The 15,023-nt window shown below is 51.2% G+C and overlaps 1 protein-coding gene across 9 annotated transcripts in view; it reads left to right on the top strand.

The window, feature by feature from the left end:
- The window catches only part of LOC111771883 (protein FAM170A-like), a 141,278-nt gene extending 127,258 nt beyond the window's left edge, over nt 1-14,020 (top strand). For 2 of the 9 annotated variants that reach the window (XM_070232093.1, XM_070232123.1), the window contains 3 exons: nt 11,968-12,150; nt 12,445-12,636; nt 13,705-14,020. The gene's annotated coding sequence lies outside the window, so the exon portion shown is untranslated. Of the gene's footprint in view, nt 1-11,155; nt 11,260-11,774; nt 12,151-12,444 lie in introns of all 9 variants that reach the window. The other 7 variants (XM_070232095.1, XM_070232134.1, XM_070232105.1 and 4 more) reach the window with 6 other exon arrangements.
- Nucleotides 14,021-15,023: the final 1,003 nt, after the last annotated feature.

Below are 15,023 nucleotides of genomic sequence, written 5' to 3'. Positions count from 1 at the left end.
GGATAATTTGGTGGCATAATGACACTGATGAAGGCTGGAAAGTTTGGAGGATTGCAATGATTAATTTGTGGCCTTCAACAAGTCATCTAACCTAAGTCACAGTCCGCTGTTCTCTAAATCACCCTTACTTCAAAGAGTGGCATGGAGAATAAAATTGAATATACAGACAAAGGACTTTGTCTGACACACTGTCAGTAGGGCACTAAATGCATTTGTGAAGGCTGTGCACTGGACAGCCCCAGGAAGTATTATTTGCATGAACTGTGATGTAAATGGCAACCCCTGGAGTTGTGCAACATGGCGGCCTATGTCATGAACACTCAATCAATGACAACAGAGAGTAAAAATGTGTGCCCTCTCTTTAGCTATTCCAAATCGGCTAAATTTTCAAAACACTAAATCGGCCTCCCAGGCTCTCCTCTTTCCCAAAATTGGAAGTAAGAAAACATGGAAATTATGCTACTTTCAGATATTGTTTACCCACTTAAAAAATTTCTAAAAGGTAATGCTTGAACTAGAGCAGGATTTCCTTTTCGATTGAATCACTTTCTGCATTTCTACACAAAGCCAGACCAATGGACCTCAGGGCTTTCACACCCTACAATGTGTGTGCAAGATGCCGAGTGTCTCCCTCCAAAGCAAAGTGACAAGGGATACATTCAATTGCGCAGACAGAAAGTCTTATTTGTTTTTCCTATCACTTCGTTATACAAGCTCTCTTCTCATCTTATTTAATCCTGAATTGGATGAATAGTAATCTCTATTTTCACTGATGTAAATAAAGAGAGCAAGGCAAAGTTAACAAACTCACCAACACTCATTCATTCATTCAACACATATTTTCTGGCGTTTCCTACTCAGGAGCCAGGCACTGCCCAGCGCACCAGAGATACACTGATAACAGAAGAGGCAAGCTTCTGTCCTCGTCAATCTCCCACTTATGGGCGGGAAGCATACCCAAGCAACACAGCGCATTTACAACATAACAGCAGCGAGGGATCTATTGTTCCTAAGGTCTCTTCTCTTCACTATGAACCTGTGCAAAGTAAACTATCTCAAAGGGACTCTGTGAACTCAAAAATAAGAGGAAGAGATTTCAGTTTGATTTTATTGGTTCTACCTGCTGCCCTATCAGATATCTTTTTTTTTTTTAACACCTAATCAGGCAACTGACAGTGGGCATAAAGCATTTACTGCTTGGGCGATTTGAAAGACGCTCTGAGGAGAGACGCGAAGGACTCACTGACACTTCTAGTGACTTCCAGGGATTGCGGATGTGTGCTGCTGAAGATGCCAAGGGAGATGGATGGGGGCAAATCCAGGAGCTTCACCTGGAGCCGCCACTGCTCTTTGCATGCCTCTCTGCAGATATTGACACAATTGAAATTTCTGTTTCCATCATCCTGCAACTTGGAAAAGGCCTGAAGGGACTTTTCTGCAGGGCCCACTGAACGTGCATGGAAAGATAATCACTGAGACCTTAAAATTCAGGTAAAATCTTCCTCTATTTTTCTTCTTCTCATATCTCATTTCAAGGAGGTACTGGGCTCTGCAAGTCAGATGCTGCCAAAAGCACATGGCTCTGGGGGTCTGCCCCCAAACCTCAGCTCACGAAAGTGATGACACGCAGTGAACTGGAGGCTGAGGGGGAGGTGAGGCAGTGGGAGAGGAGAGTTCTAGACATTGCAGAGGGCGGGCCTGCTTCTTGCCAGTGCCCTGAAGTAGGCGGCAGCACCTGGGAGAGAAATGAAGGCACCTGGGGCAAACCTGAATGTGGGCCTCTGCCCTGGCAGGGGGCTCGTGCTCCAGCCGAGATGGAACACACAGCCAATGCTTCTAGAGACACCACACAGGATGGGACAGTGGCTGTGCTGAGGCTCGTCTCCGATGCCTCGCTCCTTCATTAGACCCTGGACATCATTGCACAAGTCTGGGGGTGACACCCTAAGAAAATTTAAGGTTAATTTTTCCTCAGTTTGGGAAGCAGAGCGTCTGAGGTAGAATTTAGTTTATTTAAAAAAATGTCATAAAAAGCCGGACCCATGGCGTGGTGGTTAAATTCGTGTGCTCCACTTCAGCAGCCTGGGGTTCACCGGTTCAGATCCTGGGCACGGACCTACACCACCTGTCAAGCCGTGCTGTGGTGGCGACCCACATGCAAAACAGAGGAAGATTGGTGTAGATGTTAGCTCAGAGACAATCGTCCTCAAGCAGAAAGAGGAAGATTGGCAACAGATGTTAGCTCAGGGCCAATCTTCCTCACCAAAAAAAACCCCCAAAACCCCCCAAAAACAAAAATCATATATAAGATAGTTTTATGAACATTCGTTTATGCACAAATTCATACTTACATATACACTTACATATACATATGATTCATTCATCTGTAGATCTATCTATAATGGCTACATATCAGACCCTAAGACCTCTGTTCTTGATTCAAAAATGACTAAGAAAAGGTCCCTCAGGGGCTGGCCTGGTGGTGCAGCAGTCAAGTCCGCACGTTCCGCTTTGGTGGCCCAGGGTTCACCAGTTCAGATCCCGGGTGTGGATCTATGCACCACTTGTCAAGCCATGCTGTGGCAGGCGTCCCACATATAAAGTAGGGGAAGGTGGGCACGGATGTTAGCTCAGGGCCAGTCTTCCTCAGCAAAAACAGGAGGAGTGGTGGCAGATGTTAGCTCAGGGCTAACCTTCCTCAAAAAAAAGGGGGGTGAGGTTCCTCACTGTCTGAGAAGAGAAATAGCAAAGTTGACAAGGGTATCAGTTACCTACTGCTGTGTAACAAAACAACAAAATGCAGTGGCTTAAGACAACAAGTATTTAATTAGCTCATGACTTTGCAGGTTGGCAATTTGGGGATCTCCTGGGCTGTGCCATGCTCAGCTGCTCTCTGCTGGACTTGCTCGTGTATCTGCCATCAGCTGCCGGGTCAGCAGCGGGCCAGTTGCTCAAAAGTCAACTCAGCAGCTGCAGTGAGATCCATCTCTACAGGGCGGCTCATCATCCGGGAGGCTGGCTTGGGCTCAATCTCACGGGTTCTCAGGGTTTGAAAAAGGTCAAGATGGCAAGACCAACGTGTAAGACCATTTCACGTCTCTGCTTGAATCAGGTTTTATGCTGTCTCAATAACCAAAGGAATCATAAGACCAGCCTTTATTCAAGGAATGGAGAAAGAATCCTGCCCTTGGAGAAAGGTAGTGCAAAGTTATCACATAGGGATGTGGATGCAGAGACAGGAAGAATGTGTGGCCATTTTCATAATCAATCACCACAAGAAAACACAATCATGTGCGTTCTAAGCTATACCAAAGCGCTCCTTGAATACAGTAGGACACACAGCAGGGGGTGGGAAATTCCACCAGGGGTTGGTCAGGGAGGAATTCAAACAGGAAGTGATACTGGAACGAAATTGAGCGGGATGAGGAGATGGGAAATGGCCGAGTGCATTCAATAAACCCCACATGCTCTCCGGAGGGCACTGTACAGATGAGGGTGGGATGGTGGCCTGGAGAGAGAAAAGTCTGAGGAGATAGGATGAGGATATTGGGGCATTTTTGTTACATTTCTGAACAAGCACACATCTTTTATTCTATTGTGTTTCTGCCGACTCGTCCCTGTCCTGCCTTCTGGAATCGCACAAAACAAGCCTCCTCTCTCGCCATCAGAGAGTTTTCAAGTCCCTCTGAGTAGTCAGGCCACACTCTCTGCTCACCACATCCATTGTCTCAAATCCTTCCTCAAAGGGTTCCACGATTTACTGGTTCCTCTTCTAAATGCCTCCAGAACAGAAGCAAAATCCAAGCCAAGAGAGGACGGCGGGCTTTCCCCAAGAGCCCTCCTAAATCTCCCAGACAGGTGGAGGTCCTGAGTCCACCCTTTTTCGGAGGCCACAATCCTATCTCTTTCTCACTGGTGCCAAGGGGAAACACGCAGAGGGCTAAGGAGCTTTCCGCTAACACTTTCCAGGGCTTGGGACTGGGAAGGTCAAGAACGGGGGCAAAATGCTCACTTGGGAGCAATGGTGCCTCCAGCTGCCAGGACAAACAGTCCAGCTCTGCAGGGGATGCCTAGGATGGTGGAGGCTTTGTGGGAGTCACAACTCATTCATTCATTCAACAAATGCATGTCGAGTGCCTACTACGTGTCAGGCACTCTCCTACTTTCTGGGATGACAGACCTGAGACCAAGCCGGTGTTTGCCTCCACGTTGCTTACGGTCCAATTCAAGGAGACAGATTTTCAAATGAGCCTATCCCGTGGACCTGGAGGAGCGAAAGGATGGGGGCTTTCGGGAGCTCTGCATGCTCAGGGCGAGGACATCAGCTAATCTGCGCACCCTCAGCAAGCTGTGACCTGCAGTACAACAGTAACCGTGACCATTAGCATAGTCTTCTCCTGTAACAGTCACTGTTCTAAATGCTTTCCATGGATTGACCTCTTCAGCCTCCAAATGATGCTATCAGGTGGAGAGAGTCCTTTCCATTTTACAGATCAGAAAGCGAGGCAGAGGGGCTGACCCCGTGGCCAAGCGGTTAAGTTCACCCACTCCGCCTCGGCGGCCAAGGGCTTTGCCGGTTGGGATCCTGGGCGCGGACACGGCACCGCTCGTCAGGCCAGGCTGAGGCGGCGTCCCACGTGCCGCAACTAGGAGGACCCACAACTAAAAATATACAACTGTGTACCGGGGGACTTTGGGGAGAAAACGGAAAAAATGAAATGTTTAAAAAAATGAAAAAGGAAAGTGAAGCAGAGAGGGGTCCATTTACTGGTCCAAGATCCAGTAGGTGGTGGAGCAGGGATCAAACCCAGGAGCATGGCTGGAGTCGGCTCCATGCACCACTGTGCCACCCCGTGGGAGGGGCGGACCCAGGAGGGAGGGGAGGTACAGTCTCCTAGTCAGGGGGAACAGCCTTTGAGAAGGCTCAGAGGCAAAGGAGGTCTGAGAGGGGTTCAGAGGGGACACTGAGTGACCAGGGCTGGAGAGATGACTTCCAAACAGAGGCACAGGAGAGGTCTCGGGGAAAGATATCACCCATCCCAGTCTGTTCTCATTTTCTGCCCTCTCACCCTCTCTCCAAATGGATGGGAAGCCCCTTGAGGACAGTGAAAAGTCCCAAATCACTTTATTATGTAATTATTATATCACCTTCCCTCAGCTGCCCTCCTCACCCCTACTTCAACTGTTGCCACGTTGAGGTTCAAACTGGGCCCTCGGAACTGAGCTATGTCAGCGGTGACATCACACAGGATTTACTGGACGACTTGGAGCTCACTCAGATCCCAACTGCTCTCAGAGAGGTGATGGATCTGGGATCTCCCTGTGGGGCAGCACCTGTAGCTGCCGACTCACAGACATTGAGGACTCACTCAGAGTCTACGACCCAAGAGAGGCTGAGATTGGGAAGAGGGAGAGAGATCCTTCCGGAGACCATCCTGGGAGTTCTCCTCTGCCCCGACAGGATGAATCGGCGGCAATCCGGGAGGAAGAGGCCTATCTCTGAGACCCCAGGTAAGGAGAGGAGGAAAACAGTCTGATGGATGGGAGCTGGGAAGCCAGGGGTCTGATTTCCCCGGACAGATGGCCAGGAGAGCGAAGATGAAGGATTTGGCCAGAGGCCTGAGGCTCTCTGAGGCTTTCACTGTGAACGTACTGTGTCATTTAGTAGACAACGAACACATGCGTAACATGAATGAATAAGTGAAGGAGTGAGTGAGTGAACCGAAGGACCCCCTACTGTGAGTCTGAGGGTCTTTCCTCAATTGGCTCAGACTAGAAACTTAACTGTTCAGGCCTGAGCCCTAGGAAGGGCTTGATGGCCACGCGAAGGCAGGAAGCAAGGGAGCCCCTGGGGCAGACGGCGTGGGACTGGGGAGAAGGGGCAAGGGGACTTGTCCCCTTCACTGTCATCGCATTTTCTACTGAGAGGGAATTAATACATCAGGTGTGGCAGGAAGAACAGTAATCCAGAAGTTAAGGAAGGCTGTGGGCGGTTGGCCCGGTACCCCACGACGACCCCAGAGGTCTCCCTCATTCTGAGGCAGGGCTGGGGCAGAAGGGGGCCTGGGCAGACAGCACTACCCTCAGTCCAAGGCCTTGCCTTCTCCTCCTCTGTCGCCCGTCCACCTCTCCCGAGGGCTCTACGATGTGGCACAACAAAGCTTCACTTCAGAATCGCATTCTAAATCTCTCCTTAACCTGTGTTTCTGCCAGAAATCCTACAGATCCTGGTTCGGGACCCTTTCCCCAGTCAGTTCCTTTTCCCCTTGCCTCCTCCCCAACTTCCTGACAACTCCCATGTGCTGCTCGCCACAGGCCCAGCTGGTTTCCTCTTCCCTCCTGGTCTTCTGTCTGCAGATTCTGTCCACTGCCCCCTGAGGTCTTCTCCATCTCGGTCCTACCTGAACCCTTCACTCCCTCCCCCACACACCCCCAAAGCTTGCTTCCATCACTTCCTTTCTGCATCCTGAACTCTCCAAACCAGCCCCGTCCTCAGAAGCATGCACAGACCCTGAGGCTGACGCAGCAAGCCCGCAGATGCCCTCGGTGAGGTTTTCATGTACTCACCACGGAGGTGGGGGATCAGGGCGCTCAGACACGGACATCTGTTTTCTGCCTTCACACTGAAGGAGCTCATCTCACGAGGAAGTGCTCAGGAGTCAGCTCCGAGCAAGCCTTTTTAAAGGTCTAGTGTTGCTTGGTTAAGAAAGGTTTAAGAAAGAAGGAAACTTGCAAGAGCCTTAGCAAAGTATACAAATTACTATGTCTGTCAGTGGAATTTCTTCTACAAGTGCCCCCCCAATACCGGGTTGAAAAGAGCTGAGCATTTCTCCTGTTGGCACGCTAACACCTCTAACTATCCTAGCAAATCAACTTCATAGAAAACATCTCCCTGAGGGGTAGCATAGTTGACATTCAACAAATGTTAGGGGAAAGAAAAATTAACCTGAAGATCCTACAATTACAAACAGAAGATCGCAAAGGGTATTGTATTGTCTCCCACGACAGACCTTTGACACAGGGTACCACTGTCATTGGTACCACTGTGCTCAGGGGACTTGTGTCACCCCCAGCAGTGCAACCAGCACTGGAAGGCTCGGGACCCGGGCCCGCCGGGGCAGGACGAAGATGTGACGAGGTTTCCCAGAGGTGGAGGAGGGTAGCGACGGAGAGGCCTCCAGGGACCCCCGACACAACAGCCTGGGCTCAGAGACCAGGCCCCAGGCCCCAGGCCCCAGAGCTCATGGAACTCCCACTCTGTTCTCAGAGGCCTCAACCCAAGAGGACAGGGCCACACAGCCTACACCATCGGAAAGCAGAAGCCGGAGCTCCAGGCCCAGGAAGACCCTCCGACTCCCAGAGACGTGTGTCTCCTCTGCTTCAGCGGAGCGGACCTCCCACTCCTCCAGCTACGGGTCGCCCAAAGAGAAGCAATGGGTGCGGTGCGCCTATTACACCCAAGTGCGCACCGTGAAGGGGGTGGCCGTCGCGTGGCAAACCGAAAGCGGGTTTGCCCCCGTGGACGAGAGGCCCCGCGTCTTCGAGGCCGAGCTCTCCCAGGAGAGCACCATCGGCTCTCCCCCGAGCCCGGCTGACACGGAGTCCCTGCTCAGCGACACGGAGCCCTGTGTCCAGGAAGCCGAGGCGCACACCCCTGCGCCGGCCGTCCAGGAGCAGGAGGCGCCGCCCCGCGCGGTCACCCCGGAGTGGCTGGTGACCGGCGAGCACGGCTTCCGCTGCGTGGCCTGCTGCCGCGTGTTCCCGTGCCCGGCCGCCGTGGTGGCGCACGCCGAGCGCGGCGTCAAGGAGGGCTTCAGCTGCCGCGTCTTCTATGAGGAGCTGCTGGAGCGCCGGCGGCCCGCGTCTGCGCCGCGCCGGCCCCGACGCTGCCACCTGCTGGCCCAGAGGCGCCTGCTGGCGGCCAAGAGCAGGGAGGTGCGAGCCAAGGAGGAAGCCTGCCTGCGCCTGCAGGCGAGACTGCAAGCACAGAGCCAGGAGCTGAGGCGGCTGCGGAGCGAGCTGGCGTGGCTGCAGAGGCAGGAGGCCTGGCAGAGGCAGGGCCGCGGGGCGCGGCCCCAAGGACCGCGGGGCACGCGCCTGAAGGGCCGCGCTCAGGCCCTGTGACTGCAGAGCAGGGCTGTGGGTGGGATGGGCCCTGTCGGGGAAGACCTCGGGTCAGACCGCTTAGCCACCCCGGGAGACCCTTCACTCCAGGCTGCGTGGTCCGCATCGCCAACCAAGGGCGTGGAGAACACCACCCAGAAGGGGTGCATGAAGCGGCCTCGGGACAGCCGACTCTGCACGCCAGGTCAGGCCAGAGGCTCGCCCAGCCAGGAGAAGAGAGGAGAGCCCCATCTAGATGCTGTGGAATTCGGGACCCTGACCATGGCAACCCTGTAAGGCGGGAAAGAAAACTGGACTTCAGGGGGCTCTGGAGGGCTGGGAGAGCGCCTCAGCCAAGGGAGCTCTAAAGGAAGTGTGGTTGAGAAGGGGTGTAGCTGAGTTGTCCGCAGGAGGAGGAAGCAGAAGGACTCGGGGACGCGGGGAAACAGTCTGTAGGACAGCAATGGGATAAAGCCCCTCAACCCGCCTCTCCGCCTGCCTCCGCTCCCAGCCACGTGCAGGGAGAGACAGGAAGGAGGGCCTGCAAGAGGAGAGGCGGGCTCTTAAAGGAAGCTGAGCTCGCCATCCAAGTCCTCTGGCCTCACTGGGAGAAGCGGGGTTGGAGGGATGTGCTGTTCCCTCTTGGGGGGAGTGGAGGTGGCAGCTGGTGCAGAAAGACTCCATTGGTGCCATCCTTTTCCGCATAACAGGAGATCCAGTTACTGGATGAGTCCTGCAGAGGGTCTCCTAGGGTGCAAGGGAAGCAGCTTGGAAACTTTTTTGCCCCTTTATAACAAACATGTTTTGCCTCCCGGTCGTGACACATCCATGACGCTTGCCTGTTCTTTCTTTGTTCTGTGGTATAACCGGACCTATCCTGAGATCACAGAACTGCAAGAAAACACCTGGCTGAGGATAAAGCAGCAAAAGAGAGGACATTTCCTGTGAACCCTGGAATTATAATGAAGGCAGGGGTGATCCGAGGTAAGGATGGGAAGGGTCAGGTTCATGCCCAGACTCCATGGTGGGCAGAGAAACTAGGATCAGGGCATGAAGTCCAAGGGCCTGGGAAGCACTGGGGGTGTCGGGGCATGTCCATGTCCCTGGGAGATGAGACGCAGAGTGACACGGGGACCCTCAGGGCACAGGATGCGTGGGTAGGGTTTCCAGGCCTGGTACATCCATCCACGGGCTGCCCTGTTTGTACTTCTCAGAGGGACAGACATGGCTCCTGAGGGTGACAGGGTCTGAAATGGAGGGCAGCCAGGGCTTCAAGTCAGGATCAACTCTGCCTGGTGCTAATGATGAAGAAGGAAATCCTGTTGATGAGGATTATTTTAGGCTGGTTACTTTTAAAAACTGCAGACTTGAAGGAGGCTCTGAGGAGTGGGATTTGCTTGCCGTATGATGAGAGACATTTACATTTGTGAAGGAAGTCTCCACGTGTTGGGGGTGTCTCCCTCTCTGCCCCAGGAGGAAGGAGGGATGACCTTATCGCTAGAGACTCTTAATGGGGATGGCAAGGACTTAAGTCTTGTCTATTGTGCTTGTCTGGTAACCTCATGTAGCTGACTCCCCCCCACCACCAATAGCCTCTGGGAAGCATTGGACATCCTGACTTCATCCGGTCTGATTCTTATCTAAAGTTATAGGGCCACCCAATAACCAGACCCCACCTGCACTGATACCATTTAAACAACTTTTTTTACATATTCTGTCCTTTGTCTTGGAAAGAAATAACTCACATACCTATGCCTTCAGTTTAGCCCTACTCTCAACCCATGTTGGCAGCGGCAGCGGCAGCTCCTCCTGCCCGTGGGTCCAGTCCCCACGCAGCAGCTCTGACTGCCCATGGGTCCTGTCCCCATGCCGGCAGCAGCAGCTCTGACTGCCCATTGGGTCCTGTCCCCATGCCGGCAGCAGCAGCTCTGACTGCCCATGGGCCCTGACCCCGTGCTCTTCCATACTATTCTCTCAATCAAAGAGCACTACTGCCAGACCTTGAGAGTCCAAGAAATCTCTCTTTCGACTCCTCGGCTCACCCACCCCGCATCTCTGTGATTCTCAGAGATGCGAGAGTGGAAATGGTCTGGCAATCCCAGTGGGAGGCAGAGGCTGGCTGGGACTTTCCACTGTCCAAGAGATCTTTTGTCCAAAATCTTTTTCTTCCTATAAGTTGCGAAATCCCCGTTAACGACGTCTAAGTGTAGTCTTGGAAAATGGCCTCGAATGCACCTGGGTGAGTTTTCCATTAGAACGGTTAGAGGAGTAAGGTGGGAGCACATAGCAGAGAACAAGAATCTTGCAGTGTCTGCGTGTCACTTAATGAATTGCACATGGTGTCCAGCCTTCTTCCTCGCCAGTATACATGTATACTCAGCACATGTTTGAGGGTGGATGCTTTAATCCTCACAGAATACTTTGGTCATTTCTAGGTGTAGAGTCCAGAAGAAGGCATGGTCTCCAAATGGCAAGCAAGAGCTCTGCTGGGTCTGACCTCTGTACAGCCTAGGGTGTGTCTTCATTCAGTGGTCGAAATCTTTGTGTCTGACTTTAAAGATAGGCTTATCCCTATTTTTTTGCAATGCAAAATTTAAAAATGCGTATCTGTGATGTTCTAACTTAGAGAGGTCTTATATTCTGATTATGATCTGTCTAACTGCAAAGTATTTTAAATTGAAAGTATAATCAGAATCATCCTCGCATATGTAAGTTGCACTCCTCTCCCAAGTTGTCCAATGTTAAAAGACACACGTGTATCCTTCCCTACATCTCTCTCTGCTCAGAGACTGCTAGATTCTTAATGTTTCTGTCCCTTCAGCATTCACTGTTGGAATCCTAAGCCCCAATGTGATGGAGTTAGGAGATGGGGCGTTTGGGAGGTGACTGGGTCCTGAGGGTGGTGCCCCCATGACTGGGACTAGTGCCCTTATAGAAGAGACCCCGCAGAGTTCCCCAGCCCCTTCCACCATGTGAGGATACAAGAGTGTGACCCCGATAGGGCCCTCGCCTCTCCATGCTGGTAACCTGATCTTGGACTTCCAACCTCCAGGACTGTGAGAAATCAACTCCTATTGTTTATCAGCCAACCTAAGCTGTGGTATTTTGTTGTAGCAGCCCAAATGGACTAAGACAGACACACATATACAGTCCCAGGTACACAGGGAGGTCTGTCTGTTTCTTTGCTTTTCCAAAAATGACGTCACACTTGGCCCACATTGTTCTGTGCCATTTTTCACTTGACAATCTATGATGGATTCCTGTTAGTCATCAGATACAGCTAACCCTGTCTTTTTGGTTCTTCTTATTTTGACTCATGTTTACTCTTCATGATTTTGAATTATAGTATACATTATATACACTGATATATAACTATAGAATGGAAATACATTTCATTATGCTAGTTCTTTAAACAGTGTCCCTTCTGCATGTTCTCACTCATTGTCATAGTTGCAGAAGTGTGTCCAGATAATTCTAACAGTTTAATAAGTAGACTACTTTATTATCCTTGCTTAAGCAATCATACACATACAAACATACGCATCTACTTCTTTATGCATGTGTCTATAGGTTTTCCAGTATACTCAGATATTTGTTATTGTTTTACCGAGACGGGCTCATTTCCTACATACTAATTTGCCCCTTTTTCTGCTCCTCCCTCCCTCCTCCAGTGGAATGTCCGTGCAATGCCCTCCATCAGCAAAGGTCTCAAGGACAGAGTTTAAGAGAAAGCAAAGCATTTCCCACCAACTCCTTACCTGAGAGCGTCTTCGTGAGAATTCATGGCACACATGTCTCAGGACAGAGTAGATGCTGCCTTCTTTACCTTTTCCCTCCTCAAGAAGCAGGAGCCAATGCCAAGAGGTCAGGGCTCATGTCTCCGTACTTCTCACGCCTCTTGTTGTCCCAATTCTCACTCGAGTCGTAAAACTGGGAGTCAAGCAACCAGTTGTGACAAGATGAACCCAGGAAGTACTCCTCGGCTGGGATGCCTTCAAAGACCGATTATCCGAGTCCTAAGACCAGCTGATGACCTGGGAAACTAAGGTGATTGGTCCTCTACCTGCAGGAAGAACAGACTGGGCTGAGGCAAGTCCTCCTTGACCCATCAGGCACCCCAAGAGGTTTTGGAGGCTCCTTCATATCATAAGTCAAAAGGCACTTCCAATCCAGTGGGAAAAGCATGGGGCAAAAGACGTTCTCCTTTGAAAGCGGAAACGGGCCCAGGACTCACTAGTGGAATGCGCTTCACCTCGGGCCAGCTTTTCAAGTTAGTGTCAGTCTGTCCCTGGTCGCCTGCACAACCAGGCTTTCCTAACCTTTCACCTCTCTCCTTCCCAGTGTCCTGTGGCCTCTGCCAGTCTTAAGGTGATAGTTGAAACAGCTGCTTGCCCACGTCCGTGGTGGCGGATTCTCAGAGTGCCAAGCACAAACCAACAGTGCCCTTAGGTGTCCTTTAACGGAAAAGCTGCTACAAAGACCACAATGCCCAGAATAATCCTGAGACCCTGATGAGGAGGAAGTGGAGTAGAGGTGGGTCTTTGACTGTTGGGAGTTCTCAGGGCTCAGGGGCTCCAAGTCACCAGGGTCATGCCCATTGCTGGAAATCTTTAGGGGGTTTGCAACTCCCACAAAGCCTCCACCATCCTAGGCATCCCCTGCAGAGCTGGACTGTTTGTCCTGGCAGCTGGAGGCACCATTGCTCCCAAGTGAGCATTTTGCCCCCGTTCTTGACCTTCCCAGTCCCAAGCCCTGGAAAGTGTTAGCGGAAAGCTCCTTAGCCCTCTGCGTGTTTCCCCTTGGCACCAGTGAGAAAGAGATAGGATTGTGGCCTCCGAAAAAGGGTGGACTCAGGACCTCCACCTGTCTGGGAGATTTAGGAGGGCTCTTGGGGAAAGCCCGCCGTCCTCTCTTGGCTTGGATTTTGCTTCTGTTCTGGAGGCATTTAGAAGAGGAACCAGTAAATCGTGGAACCCTTTGAGGAAGGATTTGAGACAATGGATGTGGTGAGCAGAGAGTGTGGCCTGACTACTCAGAGGGACTTGAAAACTCTCTGATGGCGAGAGAGGAGGCTTGTTTTGTGCGATTCCAGAAGGCAGGACAGGGACGAGTCGGCAGAAACACAATAGAATAAAAGATGTGTGCTTGTTCAGAAATGTAACAAAAATGCCCCAATATCCTCATCCTATCTCCTCAGACTTTTCTCTCTCCAGGCCACCATCCCACCCTCATCTGTACAGTGCCCTCCGGAGAGCATGTGGGGTTTATTGAATGCACTCGGCCATTTCCCATCTCCTCATCCCGCTCAATTTCGTTCCAGTATCACTTCCTGTTTGAATTCCTCCCTGACCAACCCCTGGTGGAATTTCCCACCCCCTGCTGTGTGTCCTACTGTATTCAAGGAGCGCTTTGGTATAGCTTAGAACGCACATGATTGTGTTTTCTTGTGGTGATTGATTATGAAAATGGCCACACATTCTTCCTGTCTCTGCATCCACATCCCTATGTGATAACTTTGCACTACCTTTCTCCAAGGGCAGGATTCTTTCTCCATTCCTTGAATAAAGGCTGGTCTTATGATTCCTTTGGTTATTGAGACAGCATAAAACCTGATTCAAGCAGAGACGTGAAATGGTCTTACCATTGGGCTTGCCATCTTGACCTTTTTCAAACCCTGAGAACCCGTGAGATTGAGCCCAAGCCAGCCTCCCGGATGATGAGCCGCCCTGTAGAGATGGATCTCACTGCAGCTGCTGAGTTGACTTTTGAGCAACTGGCCCGCTGCTGACCCGGCAGCTGATGGCAGATACACGAGCAAGTCCAGCAGAGAGCAGCTGAGCATGGCACAGCCCAGGAGATCCCCAAATTGCCAACCTGCAAAGTCATGAGCTAATTAAATACTTGTTGTCTTAAGCCACTGCATTTTGTTGTTTTGTTACACAGCAGTAGGTAACTGATACCCTTGTCAACTTTGCTATTTCTCTTCTCAGACAGTGAGGAACCTCACCCCCCTTTTTTTTGAGGAAGGTTAGCCCTGAGCTAACATCTGCCACCACTCCTCCTGTTTTTGCTGAGGAAGACTGGCCCTGAGCTAACATCCGTGCCCACCTTCCCCTACTTTATATGTGGGACGCCTGCCACAGCATGGCTTGACAAGTGGTGCATAGATCCACACCCGGGATCTGAACTGGTGAACCCTGGGCCACCAAAGCGGAACGTGCGGACTTGACTGCTGCACCACCAGGCCAGCCCCTGAGGGACCTTTTCTTAGTCATTTTTGAATCAAGAACAGAGGTCTTAGGGTCTGATATGTAGCCATTATAGATAGATCTACAGATGAATGAATCATATGTATATGTAAGTGTATATGTAAGTATGAATTTGTGCATAAACGAATGTTCATAAAACTATCTTATATATGATTTTTGTTTTTGGGGGGTTTTGGGGGTTTTTTTTGGTGAGGAAGATTGGCCCTGAGCTAACATCTGTTGCCAATCTTCCTCTTTCTGCTTGAGGACGATTGTCTCTGAGCTAACATCTACACCAATCTTCCTCTGTTTTGCATGTGGGTCGCCACCACAGCACGGCTTGACAGGTGGTGTAGGTCCGTGCCCAGGATCTGAACCGGTGAACCCCAGGCTGCTGAAGTGGAGCACACGAATTTAACCACCACGCCATGGGTCCGGCTTTTTATGACATTTTTTTAAATAAACTAAATTCTACCTCAGACGCTCTGCTTCCCAAACTGAGGAAAAATTAACCTTAAATTTTCTTAGGGTGTCACCCCCAGACTTGTGCAATGATGTCCAGGGTCTAATGAAGGAGCGAGGCATCGGAGACGAGCCTCAGCACAGCCACTGTCCCATCCTGTGTGGTGTCTCTAGAAGCATTGGCTGTGTGTTCCATCTCGGCTGGAGCAC

Source organism: Equus caballus, chromosome 1 (assembly GCF_041296265.1).
Source record: "Equus caballus isolate H_3958 breed thoroughbred chromosome 1, TB-T2T, whole genome shotgun sequence".
Classification (NCBI taxonomy): domain Eukaryota; kingdom Metazoa; phylum Chordata; class Mammalia; order Perissodactyla; family Equidae; genus Equus; species Equus caballus.
The sequence above is the reverse complement of the archived record's forward strand: the minus strand, read 5'-3'. Positions and strand labels throughout refer to the sequence as shown.